Below are 14,175 nucleotides of genomic sequence, written 5' to 3' on the forward strand. Positions count from 1 at the left end.
TAAAATATTGTGACCACTGGGAACAAGCGCGCCTACATCAGCCCGCGTGGCTGCCCAGACCCCATCCCCGCGCCTCACCCCGAGTTCCCTTCCGAGAAGCAGCTGATGTCATTACCCTCGGGATACCACTTAAAACCGATGAAAAAGCGAGCTGTGGAATCCACTTTATAGCCCTCACCTGATTAACAAATGACTATATCGATCGAATAAGAGAACCGGTTCGTCCGTTACAAGTTCATAAAAAACGATAGGACTGATGCAGTGGCCATACTTTATTGCAGGAGATCGTCGGTTCGGTCCCGACTCTGACGCCTGTATGTATTTATGTTTAACTTCTTTCGCACCGTACGTAGGAAGTGCCTGCTGTTTATTTGGAGTTTGCGTCTTTCTCCCCGTGGTTGTGTGGATTTTTCTGCGTTTTTTCACCCTCCACATTTAGAATCAACATCACGCGGTTAGATTATTTGGCTGCTACTATAAAATTCCACACGTTAAGCCACTTTGTAGAGCTATAATTTGTGGCTTCTCAAAAAGAGCTGTATAGCTCAGTGGACCTTAGCTGGTAAAATAAAAATAGTTTTATATTTTATTCACCATTGGGGAAAGCAAATGACGCCCACTTGTGGCTAAACAAACGCGTGCAGGAGGAGGCAGAGAATTGGATGAGCAATGAAGCTCTCGCTCACGAATGTCCAGAGGATGCCACTGCAGTCGAACCTCGAATTAGCACGGTTGGCTATGTACGGTGCGAACGAAGTTCAACATACATACATAGACTCACACAGAGACCCATAGACTCACATACAGACCCATAGATTCACACAGAGACCCATAGATTCACACAGAGACCCATAGACTCACACAGAGACCCATAGACTCACACAGAGACCCATAGACTCACACACAGACCCATAGATTCACACAGAGACCCATAGATTCACACAGAGGCCCATAGACTCACACAGAGACCCATAGACTGACACAGAGACCCAATAGACTCACACACAGACCCATGGATTCACACAGAGACCCATAAACTCACACAGAGACCCATAGATTCGCACAGAGACCCATAGACTCACACAGAGCCCCATAGACTCACACAGAGACCCATAGACTTACACAGAGACCCATAGACTCACACAGGGACCCATAGACTCACACAGAGACCCATAGACTCACACAGAGACCCATAGACGCACACAGAGACCCAGAGATTCACACAGAGACCCATAGATTCACACAGAGACCCATAGACTCACACAGAGACCCATAGACTCACACAGAGACCCATAGACTCACACAGAGACCCATAGACTCACACAGAGACCCATAGACTCACACAGAGACCCATAGACGCACACAGAGACCCAGATATTCACACAGAGACCCATAGATTCACACAGAGACCCATAGACTCACACAGAGACCCATAGACTCACACAGAGACCCATAGACTCACACACAGACCCATAGACTCACACAGAGACCCATAGACTCACACAGAGACCCATAGACTCAGACAGAGACCCATAGACTCACACAGAGACCCACAGACTCACACAGAGACCCATAGATTCACACAGAGACCCATAGACTCACACAGAGACCCATAGACTCACACAGAGACCCATAGACTCACACACAGACCCAAAGACTAACACAGAGACCCATAGACTCACACAGAGACCCATAGACTCACACAGAGACCCATAGACTCAAACACAGACTCACAGATTCACACAGAGACCCATAGACTCACACAGAGATCCATAGACTCACACAGAGACCCATAGACTCACACACAGACCCATAGACTCACACAGAGACCCATAGACTCACACACAGACCCATAGACTCACACAGACCCATAGACTCACACACAGACCCAAATACTCACTTAGAGCCCATAGACTCACACAGAGACCTATAGACTCACACAGAGACCCATAGACTCACACAGAGACCCATAGACTCACACAGAGACCCATAGACTCACACAGAGACCCATAGACTCACACACAGACCCATAGACTCACACAGAGACCCATAAGCTCACACAGAGACCCAGACTCACACAGAGACCCACAGACTCACACAGAGACCCACAGACTCACACACAGACCCATAGACTCACACAGAGACCCATTGACTCACACAGAGACCCATAGACTCACACAGAGACCCAGACTCACACAGAGACCCACAGACTCACACAGAGACCCACAGACTCACACACAGACCCATAGACTCACACAGACCCATAGACTCACACAGAGACCCATATACTCACTTAGAGCCCATATACTCACACAGAGACCTATAGACTCACACAGAGACCCATAGACTCACACAGAGACCCATAGACTTACACAGAGAACCATAGACTCACACACAGACCCATAGACTCACACAGAGACCCATAGACTCACACAGAGACCCATAGACTCACACACAGACCCATAGACTCACACACAGACCCATAGACTCACACAGAGACCCATAAGCTCACACAGAGACCCAGACTCACACAGAGACCCACAGACTCACACAGAGACCCACAGACTCACACACAGACCCATAGACTCACACAGAGACCCATAGACTCACACAGAGACCCGTAGACTCACACAGAGACCCATAGACTCACACAGAGACCCATAGACTCACACAGAGACCCAGACTCACACAGAGACCCACAGACTCACACAGAGACCCACAGACTCACACACAGACCCATAAACTCACACAGAGACCCATAGACTTACACAGAGAACAATAGACTCACACAGAGACCCATAGACTCACACAGAGACCCATAGACTCACACAGAGACCCATAGACTCACACAGAGACCCATAGACTCACACAGAGACCCACAGACTCACACACAGACCCATAGACTCACACAGAGACCCATAGACTCACACACAGACCCATAGACTCACACACAGACCCATAGACTCACACAGAGACCCATAGTTTGTTGCCTTTCCCGCGCACCTCCCAATTATCACGGCTGGCCACGTCCGGTGCAAGGGAAGGACAACAACCTAAACACAAGAAGCAGTTCTCAAGAAATTAGTTTACACGCTCCCCCCTCTCTGTCTCTGCACCATCCCCTGTCACGATTCCATGCGTGTAACGAACAATTAAAAAACTAATCTTCATTAGATGTAAAACGAGTCCGGGGTGAGTGAGAGCCGGGCGCGTGCAGACGTGGCACTAAGCTCTGTCGAGCAGTGACGGGGCGGGATTGCTCCGACGTGACGTCCGCTCGCCGCGGTTCGCTTCCACGAAAGAGGGCAGTGACACCGGGCAAGGGGGATGCTTAAATAAGAGACGCGAGGGAGACGCAGCAGCAGTGCCAGCCACAGCAGCAGCAGTGCCAGCCACAGCAGCAGCCCCAGCCACAGCAGCGACTCGCAGAGCCCGGCACGTGGTAGTAATTGTGTGTGTGTAATATTGTGTGTGTGTAATATTGCGCGTGTAATATTGCGTGTGTGATATTGTGTGTGTGTAATATTGTGTATGTGTAATATTGTGTGTGTGTAATATTGTGTGTGTAATATTGTGTGTGTAATATTGTGTGTGTGTAATATTGTGTAATATTGTGTGTGTGTAATATTGTGTGTGTGTAATATTGTGTATGTGTAATATTGTGTGTGTGTAATATTGTGTGTGTGTGCGATATTGTGCGTGTAATATTGTGCGTGTAATATTGTGCGTGTGTAATATTGTGTGTGTGTGTAATATTGTGTGTAGCGGTTAGCGCGCTGCGCTATGAACCTGGCGACCCGGGTTCGATTCCCGCTCACGGCCAACACGCAGTGACGATTATCTGAACCGGTCCCGGGCCTCCCCTAGGTCGACTCAGCCTCAAATGAGTACCTGGTGCGGTGTGTAAAACATCGCAACTAGGGAGACAAAGGCGGTCGGGCGTGGTGCTGGCCACCCACCCCCTCGTGTACCGTTCCGGCCTTCATAGGTGCTGCTCGCTAACAGCACTTGCCCCTACAGTCTGTTAAGGCTACATGAAGGATTTTGTGTAATATTGTGCGTGTAATATTGTTTGTGTGTGTAATATTGTGTGCGTGTAATATTGCGTGTGTTTAATAGTGTGTGTGTAATATTGTGTGTGTGTAATATTGTGTTTAATATTGCGTGTGTAATATTGTGTGCGTGTAATATTGTGCGTGTGTAATATTGTGTGTGTATGATATTGCGTGTGTGTATTGCGTGTGTAATATTGTGTGTGTGTAATATTGTGTGCGTGTAATATTGTGTGTGTAATATTGTGTGTGTGTAATATTGTGTGCGTGTAATATTGTTTAATATTGTGCGTGTAATATTGTGTGAGTGTGTAATATTGTGTGTGTGAAATATTGCGCGTGTAATATTGTGTGTGTGTAATATTGTGTGTGTGTAATATTGTGTGTGTGTGTAATATTGTGTGTGTGTGTGTAATATTGTGCGTGTGCAATATTGTGTGTGTGTAATATTGTGCGTGTGTAACATTGTGTGAGTGTGTAATATTGTGTGTGTGTAATATTGTGTGTGTGTAATATTGTGTTTGTGTGTAATATTGTGTGTAATATTGTGCGTGTGCAATATTGTGTGTGTTTAATATTGTGCGTGTGTAATATTGTGTGAGTGTGTAATATTGCGTGTGTGTAATATTGCGCGTGTAATATTGCGCGTGTAATATTGTGTGTGTGTAATATTGTGTGTGTGTAATATTGTGTGTGTGTGTAATATTGCGTGTGTAATATTGTGTGTGTAATATTTTGTGTGTGTGTAATATTGTGCGTGTGCAATATTGTGTGTGTGTAATATTGTGTGTGTGTGTAATATTGTGTGTGTGTAATATCGTCTGTGTTATAGTGTGTGTGTGTGTTACAGTCGTGTTAGTAGCAATTATCACGCTGCGCTACGAACCCGGCCATACGAGTTCGATTCCCGTTCACGGCCAACAACAGTGACGCTTATATGAACCGGTCCTGGGCCTCTCCTAGGTCGACTCAGCCTCAAATGAGTACCTGGTGTGGTGTGTAAACATCGCCACGAGGGAGACAAGGCGGCTGGGCGTGTGCCATTCCAGCCTTCGTAGATGCTCGCTAACAGCACTTGCCCCCACAGTCTGTTTAACGCTATGCGGGGGGATCTTTGTCTTTGTGCAATAACGTGGGGAGCGGTCGGGTAGTCGTTAGCGCGCTGCGCTGCGAGCCCGGCGACCCGAGTGATTGTCGCATTATCCCTACAGCTGTCTCACAGTCGCTTCCTTATCTTCTGCGTGCTTCACAGAAACATAATGGGAGCTTCAGGATCGAGGTAACTGCCCTTACCCTCCCCATCTCCCCCGCACACGCACTGCTTCATAGCCTCACGATGCCTCTCCGATCTCCACTTCCCCCCTCCCTCTCCTCTCTGTTCCCCTCAACGTCGGCCTTCGGTGCTAAACGGACTTCTTGCTCCATCGGGAGTCGTCCGCACGGTTCCCTCCCACCGTCCCGCGCCTGTTAGCCGCGTTCCGCCTGATGCAACCTGCATATCAGGCGGGCTAATTAACATCTCGGTGGTGAGATGTTAACTACCTCGCCTGGTATACATGAGGTCGTGGGTTCGATCTCGACCCTGACGCCTGTTGTATATTTGGAGAATGCATCCCTCGCTCCCCGTGGTCGCGTGGATTTTTCCCTCAACATTTAGAATCAACATCACGCGTTTTGAGTATTTGGTTGCTGTAAATGTCCACGTGACGATAAGCCACTTCGTTGTGCTATCAATTGTGGCCAGGTCGCTTCTGAAAAAAGCGCTATACGGTTTAGCGCAGTTGGGCCTTACCTCGTAAAATAAAGGTAGTTTAGTTTTAGTTGCGTGTCTCATGGACTCTCGCCAGACTTTGTGGACTTCCAAAAGAATCGTGCTCGTTCAACGACAGCCGTTGCGAAAGAAAGTTCGACGTGCCTACACACATACACACACAATCCTCGCGGATTTCAATGCAGGTCAACAAAACAGAACCGCATTCGCGTGCGCGTGCAGCAGTCCAACCTTGGACGACATCGGATTCACCAGGAGTGGTGTCCGCAGCGGATCGTCCGCTTCCTCGATGCACTCATCTGCAGCTAAGAGCAGCGGTGGAGGAGTCTCCTCCGGGAGCACTTTTTCCACGATCCAGAAGATTGGTGAGTATCACCAAACAACAGAGTAAAGCCGTAGAGCTGAGAAGCTCCTTTTCATGGTGGGGGGACTCGGGCGGCTAACATCAAAGTATTCCACGATTACACCAAACACAAACATCCCCCGTATAGCCTTAACAGATTTTGGGCAAGTGCTGTTAGCGAGCACCCATGAAGGCCGGCACGGCTCACAGCACCACGTCCGGCCGCTTTTGTCTCCCCAGTGGCGATGTTTACGTATCGCACCAGGTACTCATTTGAGGCTGAGTTGACTCACGGGAGGCCTAGGACCGGTTAAGATAATCGTCACTGGTGTTGGTTGCCGTAAGCGGGAATCGAACTCTGGTCGCCTCGTTCACAGCGCAGCACGCCAACCGCTACCGCTCCCCACAATTACACACCTTACACACACACACTCGCCCACTGACACACCCACCCACCCATTCATTCACCCACCCATTCATTCACCCACCTACCCATTCATTCACCCACCCACCCATTCATCCACTTACTCACCCGCCCACTCACTCACGTACTTTAGAGTCGGAATCAGGAGTGTAGAGACAAGGAGCTATTTTGCAAGGGCGACTCGGTCGGCAGACAACATAAAAGTGTTCCATAATTACAGATTTTAAAAAATCAAGCAAAGGTATTGATAATAGCAATTGTATAATTACACTTAAACTTTAGTGACTTTAATAGAGTGGGTTTAAATGAAGACAGAAATGGCAGAATGGAGATGCTAAGAGATGACACTGGGTAGTTCCAAACACTTTGGGGCAACAGCTGCATTAAATTCCTTTGATCCAATTTGTGTGCACATTCTGAGAACTATAAATAGACAATCGCACGCGCGTCGCAGCCACAGTGGCGAGATGTTAACAACTGTTACACAGGAGGTCATGGGTTCGATCCCGACCCTGACACTTGTTGGATATTCGGAGTTTTGCCAATCCTTTGGTTTTCCCTCCACATTTAGAATGATAAGCCACTTCGTTGAGCTATTCTTTGTGGCCAGGTTGTATCTGAAAAACAGCTATATAGCTCAGTGAGTCTTACCTGGTAAAATCAAAAAGGTTAATAGTTCCATAGTTTTTCTAATAGCGATGTGAATGATTATTTTTCCCAATTACAATTGGGGCCCACAATGTTATGTCCGCCTTATTTACTGCTGCTTTATCGTGCTGGATGTGTCTGTACAGTAAGGGCTTCCGTCTGCAGTTGCTTGAGTTTGATTCCCGCATCAACTCTCTCTTCCAGGTGCTTCCGGGTCAGGGAAAAAATAAGTGAGATGGAAGCGTCGTATCCAACCTGTTGGGTCCAGCAGGCTCCTATGGAAAGGATGTAGATCTGTGGTTGACATTAAAATACGCATGCCTAATTTTCTCATGTTTTATTGGATGCATCAATGTGTTATTGTTTAAAAAAGGGAGGTGAGACAGATGTTTGAGAACGCCGTGGCGTGAGCCATGATAAGTGGCTGGGAAGTGGATGGGAAGCTGCTGCTGCGGATTTGTGATGTGTCTTGTGTAGACGGAGGAGGGGAAACATTTCGGCAGGGATTTTGACGAATGCACTACATTACTGAAATCGTGTGGTACTACATTTTCAAACGTGAATAAATCACAACCTATAAACGATCTTCGTTGTTACGAGTATTATTTTCAGCTGCAAGAGGCTCGTGCCTCACGCGTATGTGATAGCGGGGCCCACTTCTAACCCGCCCCGACTGGATGTCTTTGTAAACAAGAACTTCATAGCTAATCGGATTTATCACGGATAAATAAAGATTCTGATTCTCGTCATGAAGAAGTTTGTCGTGATTTTTCAGTTGCCACCTACTGTGACAAGCATTGTCATCGGCAGCCCTGATCAATCCACCATCACCTACAATCTTGTAATGTAAAACAAATCTACCCGCCGCCTACACGGGAAATGGTTTCACGTCTTCATTGCTCGGTGAACATCCTCGTGGATGCGTCGGCTGCAACTCCATCATCGTTAAATTTTGATTTAAAGCTTTCGTGACTGCAGTAATTCATATTCTTAGCTCTTTCGGTAAAGTCACGTTGAAGGGAAACAATAATATATATAAAACAATAAAAATTCTCACGACGTTTCGACCATAACACAAACGGTCATCATCAGGTGTGAAAAGCAATGGCAAGAAACATTTGAAAGAAGTGGCGGTTTGCATTCATTTAGTTCTAAACGGAGTTTTTATTTATTAAAAAAACGTTAGCACCACGGGCAGCGATCTGGCAGTTTGTTTAGAAGGACGAGTCCATCTATGTTCTGAAAAGAGGAGGGGGGAGACGAAAAATTAATGTATGCTGTCTGAAAGCCACCGTAAGCGTGAACAATCAATTAAGATCTGAAATGGTTAATCAAACCCTTCCAATGATTGCTAAGCCAGAATCCATCTTCTCGGTTGAAATTGTCTCTGTGCTTGTATATGTGGATAGCCTCATGAACGAATCTCTCATGGTAGCCAGATGGCTTACAAATAACCTCTGTCTTGGAGAAGTCAATGTCATGTGAGCCTACTGAATTATAAGAATGATCTGCCACGGCCGAGGTGTTGGTCCTACCGTGTTTAAGGTCTGCTTTGTGTTCATGAATGCGGTCCGAGACATGGCATTTGGTTTCTCCAATGTAACTACTACCACAGAGGCAACTTAGTTTGTAGACACCAGGGTACTCTATGTCCGGAATCACATCTTTTACAGACGGAACCAGATCACGGATTTTATGTAATGTGTTGAAACGGACCTGGATCTTGTGTTCATTCAAGATTGTGGAGATCTTTTTTGTGATCCCCGCAATGTAGGGTAAAGTGATGGTTTTGAAAAGCTCCTCAAGAGGGTCCTTCTTCATGGTTTGAGTGATAGCTTTGCGGATTGTATAGTCGGAGTAACCATTAGCCTTAAGAGCTTGGAGTACGTGCTTGAGTTCACAGCCTATGTGTTCCTGGTTGGATATGCATTGGGCTCTATGGTACAGAGTCTTGATGAGATAATTCTTCTGTGATGGATGGTGGGAATCCGATGGCTTTCAGACAGCATACATACATTTTTCGTCTCCCCCCTCCTCTTTTCAGAACATAGATGGACTCGTCCTCCTAAACAAACTGTCAAATCGCTGCCCGTGGTGCTAACGTTTTTTAAAATAAATAAATGCTAACCGCCACTTCTTTCAAATGTTTCTTGCCGTTGGTTTTCACACCTGATGATGACCGTCTGTGTTATGGTCGAAACGTCGTGAGAATGTTTATTGTTTTATATATATTTTATTGTTTCCCTTCAACGTGACTTTACCGAAAGAGCTAAGAATATCCATCATCGTTCTTCACCGTTGGCCATCAACCCCGCGACCAACATGGCCTGCCCATCCCACTTTCAGGCACCAACTTGCCTTCCTCTTTAGTCCACAGCCCTTCCTCTTTGTGTCTCTATGTGCGTCTCCGTGTCTTTATGTCTCTGTGAGTGTATTCGTATCTGTGTATGTCTGTGAGTCGTGTGTGCTTACATATCTGTGTGTCTATCCGTATCTCTGTGTCTCCATGTTTATGTATATATCTGTGTCTCTGTGCGTGTGTGTGTGTCCGTGGCTCTTTGCCCAACTGCGCATGTGCGACCAAGGGAGTTGGGAGGGTCGGGGCTGGTGGCTGATGGTGTCTGCTGTCGACCTGCGCGAGAGCGACCGATGGGGAGAGGGGCGAGGGCAGGAGGTGGGCTGGGGGGTTGAGGCGCTTCCCTCACCTGGGGCTCACCAGCGGATCACCGGTGTGCTCACCTCTGTGTGCCGCGGCACACCGGTTGCGAAGCACTGAGTCGAGCGGTTGCCACTTCTTGTTGAGGTTCGCTCTTCGTGATTCCAGCGTCCGCACTGATTAATACTGCGGGTGTGATAATAATGATGGCAACTATATATGTATAACGAATAATAGGTTTTACCCTTTCCGGCAATAAATCAGGAGGTGTTTAGATGTGCAAACACAAAACAGACACTCATTGCAAGGCATCAAGTCTGCACTAACCACACGTAAAATTTTGATTTAAAGCTTTCGTGACTGCAGGGATTCATATTCTTAGTTCTTTCTTCTACGTGACTTTACCGAAAGAACCAAGAATATATAACCACACGTACTTGTGCAAAAACATGCAAACCAACATGCACTGATATTAATGTATGCATTGTCTTTGAAACACATTGGCCTACACCAGAGACAGCCTTCTTTATGTCCTTATCTCACCAACGGTATTAGACCAGAGAACGCCAAAAGACAAACACAAAAACAATGCAAGTATCAAATTAAAAGCTCGGGTTGAGCGGTCTTCTTCTTTCGTACAGCTGATGTAGATACAGAGCAACAACTACGATTTCACATTCAGGTGGTCATGCCAGATAACCGCGTCAGGAGTAGCGAAGTGTATCGCCGTGATGTCTCCTTCGTATTTACGGATCGTGGCATTGTATCGTTATACGTTGGTCTGTTCTTGATGACCACAGTCGCACACTACTGGAGAGTGTTTAGTATTTTCCATCTGTGCATCAGGTATCCACAATGTACCATGGTTTGTACGGATGCGATTTCAAACTATTAAACTATTTAAATTTTACATGGTAAGGCCCACTTAGCTATACAACTCTTTCCCAGAAGTGACCTGACCAAAAACGATAGCACAACGAAGTGGGCTTGTCACGTGGACATTTATAGCAGCCAAATACTCCAAATGCATGATCATTCTAAATGTGGAGGGAAAAAACCGGAGGACCTGGAGAAAATCCACGCGACCACTGAGAAAGAGAGACACGCAAACTCCAAATATACAGGAGCAGGTGTCAGGGTGGGTATCGAACCCACGACCTCCTGTAAACCAGGCGAGGCAGTTAACATCTCCTAGCCACCGTGGCGCCCTTTAAAGTGGACCATACGCTTCATGGAATATCAAACCAAGGGTAGTTGAGCAGTTACATAAGTTATATATTATACTCGTTGGTTCTTTCGGTAAAGTCACGTAGGTAGAAAAAGAAAAGAAAAAGAAATCATGACATTTCGATCGCAACACAAGCGATCGTCCTCAGGTAAAACAAAAATACAGCAGTCGAACTGCTGAACAGCAACTCCCTTGTTGTAGCAGTTCTCTCGCTATGTTGTTCAGCAGCGAAACGCCATGAGAATTTTATTGTTTTATATTTTTATTATTTTATTGTTTCCCTTCTACGTGATACCGAAAGAACCAAGAATATAGCAGTGGAACTGCTGAACAGCAACCCCCTTGTTGTAGCAGCTCTCTCGCTATGTTGTTCAGCAGTTCAACTGCTGGATTATTGTTTCGCCTGAGGACGATCGCTTGTGTTGCGATCGAAACGTCGTGATTTATTTTTATTTCATTTTTCTACCTCCGTGACTTTACCTAAAAAGAACCAAAGAGTTTGGATTCCTGCAGTCACGAAAGCTTCAATCTAGATTAAAGTTATATAAGTTGTATATTATATAAGTTATATATTATATAAGTTACATATTATATAAGTTATAAATTAAATAAGTTATATATTATATAAGTTATATATTATATAGGTTATGTAACTGCTATACGGGAGATATTTTTACCACAGTATAAAGTAACGCGGCAGCGGGCGTGGGCTGCAGTTGGAGGCGTGGAGGGTGAATTGGCCCCGCCCAGGGACCGCAGGGGGAGGGGCGCGAGGCAGGGTGAGGGGGGGTTGGCATGGCGACCCCGAGTCACAGTGAGAGGGAAGCAGAGACAGGTAACGCACGCAGCTCCACACAGACATTCTCTACACACACAGACAGACATTCTCATACACACAGACACTCTCTACATACACAGACACTCTCTACACAGACACTCTCTACACACAGACATTCTCTACACACACAGACAGACATTCTCATACACACAGACACTCTCTACATACACAGACACTCTCTACACAGACACTCTCTACACACAGACATTCTCTACACACACAGACAGACATTCTCATACACACAGACACTCTCTACACAGACACTCTCTACACAGACACTCTCTACACACAGACACTCTCTACACACAGCCACTCTCTACACACCCAGGTACTCTATACACAGACACTCTCTACACACACAGACATACATTCTCATACACACAGACACTCTCTACACACACAGACAGACATTCTCATACACACAGACATTCTCATACACACAGACACTCTCTACACACAGACACTCTCTACACACACAGACACTCTCTATACACACAGACACTCTCTACACACAGACACTCTCTATACACACAGACACTCTATACACACAGACACTCTATACACACATACACTCTCTACACACAGACATTCTCTACACACACTCTCTACACACAAAGAAACTCTCTACACACAGACTTTCTCTATACACACAGATACTCTCTATACACACAGACATTGTCTATACACACAGACGCTCTCTATACACACACAGATACTCTCTATACACACAGACACTCTCTATACACACAGACACTCTCTATACACACAGACACTCTCTACACACACAGACATTCTCTACACACAGACACTCTCTACACACACAGATACTCTCTACACACAGACAGTGTCTCTACACACAGACACACTCGCTACACACAGACATTCTCTACACACACAGACACTCTCTATACACACAGACACTCTCTATACACACATACACTCTCTACACACACAGATACTCTCTACACACAGACAGTGTCTCTACACACAGACACACTCGCTACACACAGACATTCTCTACACACACAGACACTCTCTATACACACAGACACTCTCTATACACACATACACTCTCTACACACACAGATACTCTCTATACACACAGACACTTTCTATACACACAGACACTCTCTACACACACAGTTACTCTCTACACACACAGACACTCTCTATACACACAGACACTCTCTATACACACAGGCACGCTCTATACACACAGACACTCTCTATACACACAGACACTCTCTACACACAGACACTCTCTATACACACAGACACTCTCTATACACACAGACACTCTCTACACACACAGACATTCTCTACACACAGACACTCTCTACACACACAGATACTCTCTACACACAGACAGTGTCTCTACACACAGACACACTCGCTACACACAGACATTCTCTACACACACAGACACTCTCTATACACACAGACACTCTCTATACACACATACACTCTCTACACACACAGATACTCTCTACACACAGACAGTGTCTCTACACACAGACACACTCGCTACACACAGACATTCTCTACACACACAGACACTCTCTATACACACAGACACTCTCTATACACACATACACTCTCTACACACACAGATACTCTCTATACACACAGACACTTTCTATACACACAGACACTCTCTACACACACAGTTACTCTCTACACACACAGACACTCTCTATACACACAGACACTCTCTATACACACAGGCACGCTCTATACACACAGACACTCTCTATACACACAGACACTCTCTACACACAGACACTCTCTATACACACAGACACTCTCTATACACACACAGACACTCTCTACACACACATACATTCTCTACACACAGACAGACATTCTCATACACACAGACACTCTCTACACACACAGACATTCTCTACACACAGACATTCTCTATACACACAGACACTCTCTATACACACAGACACTCTCTATACACACAGGCACTCTCTATACACACATACACTCTCTATACACACAGACACTCTCTACACGCACAGACACTCTATACACACAGACACTCTCTATACACACAGACACTCTCTATACACACAGACACTCTCTACACACAGACACTCTCTATACACACACAGACACTCTCTACACACACAGACATTCTCTACACACACAGACAGACATTCTCATATAGACACTCTCTACACACACAGACATTCTCTATACACAGACA

General features: G+C 45.9%; 1 long non-coding RNA gene across 1 annotated transcript; it reads left to right on the forward strand.

Moving 5' to 3' along the window:
* The first annotated feature begins 3,298 nt into the window (after positions 1-3,298).
* Positions 3,299-7,822, forward strand: LOC116953309 (uncharacterized). Its single transcript, XR_012947291.1, has 4 exons — positions 3,299-3,435; positions 5,305-5,331; positions 6,046-6,188; positions 7,443-7,822. It is a non-coding gene; the product is annotated as an uncharacterized LOC116953309 (long non-coding RNA).
* The last annotated feature ends 6,353 nt before the right edge of the window (positions 7,823-14,175 follow it).

Source organism: Petromyzon marinus, chromosome 51, assembly GCF_048934315.1.
Source record: "Petromyzon marinus isolate PM22_M1 ecotype Great Lakes invasive population chromosome 51, UKy_Petmar_22M1.pri1.0, whole genome shotgun sequence".
In the NCBI taxonomy this organism is placed as follows: Eukaryota; Metazoa; Chordata; class Hyperoartia; order Petromyzontiformes; family Petromyzontidae; genus Petromyzon; species Petromyzon marinus.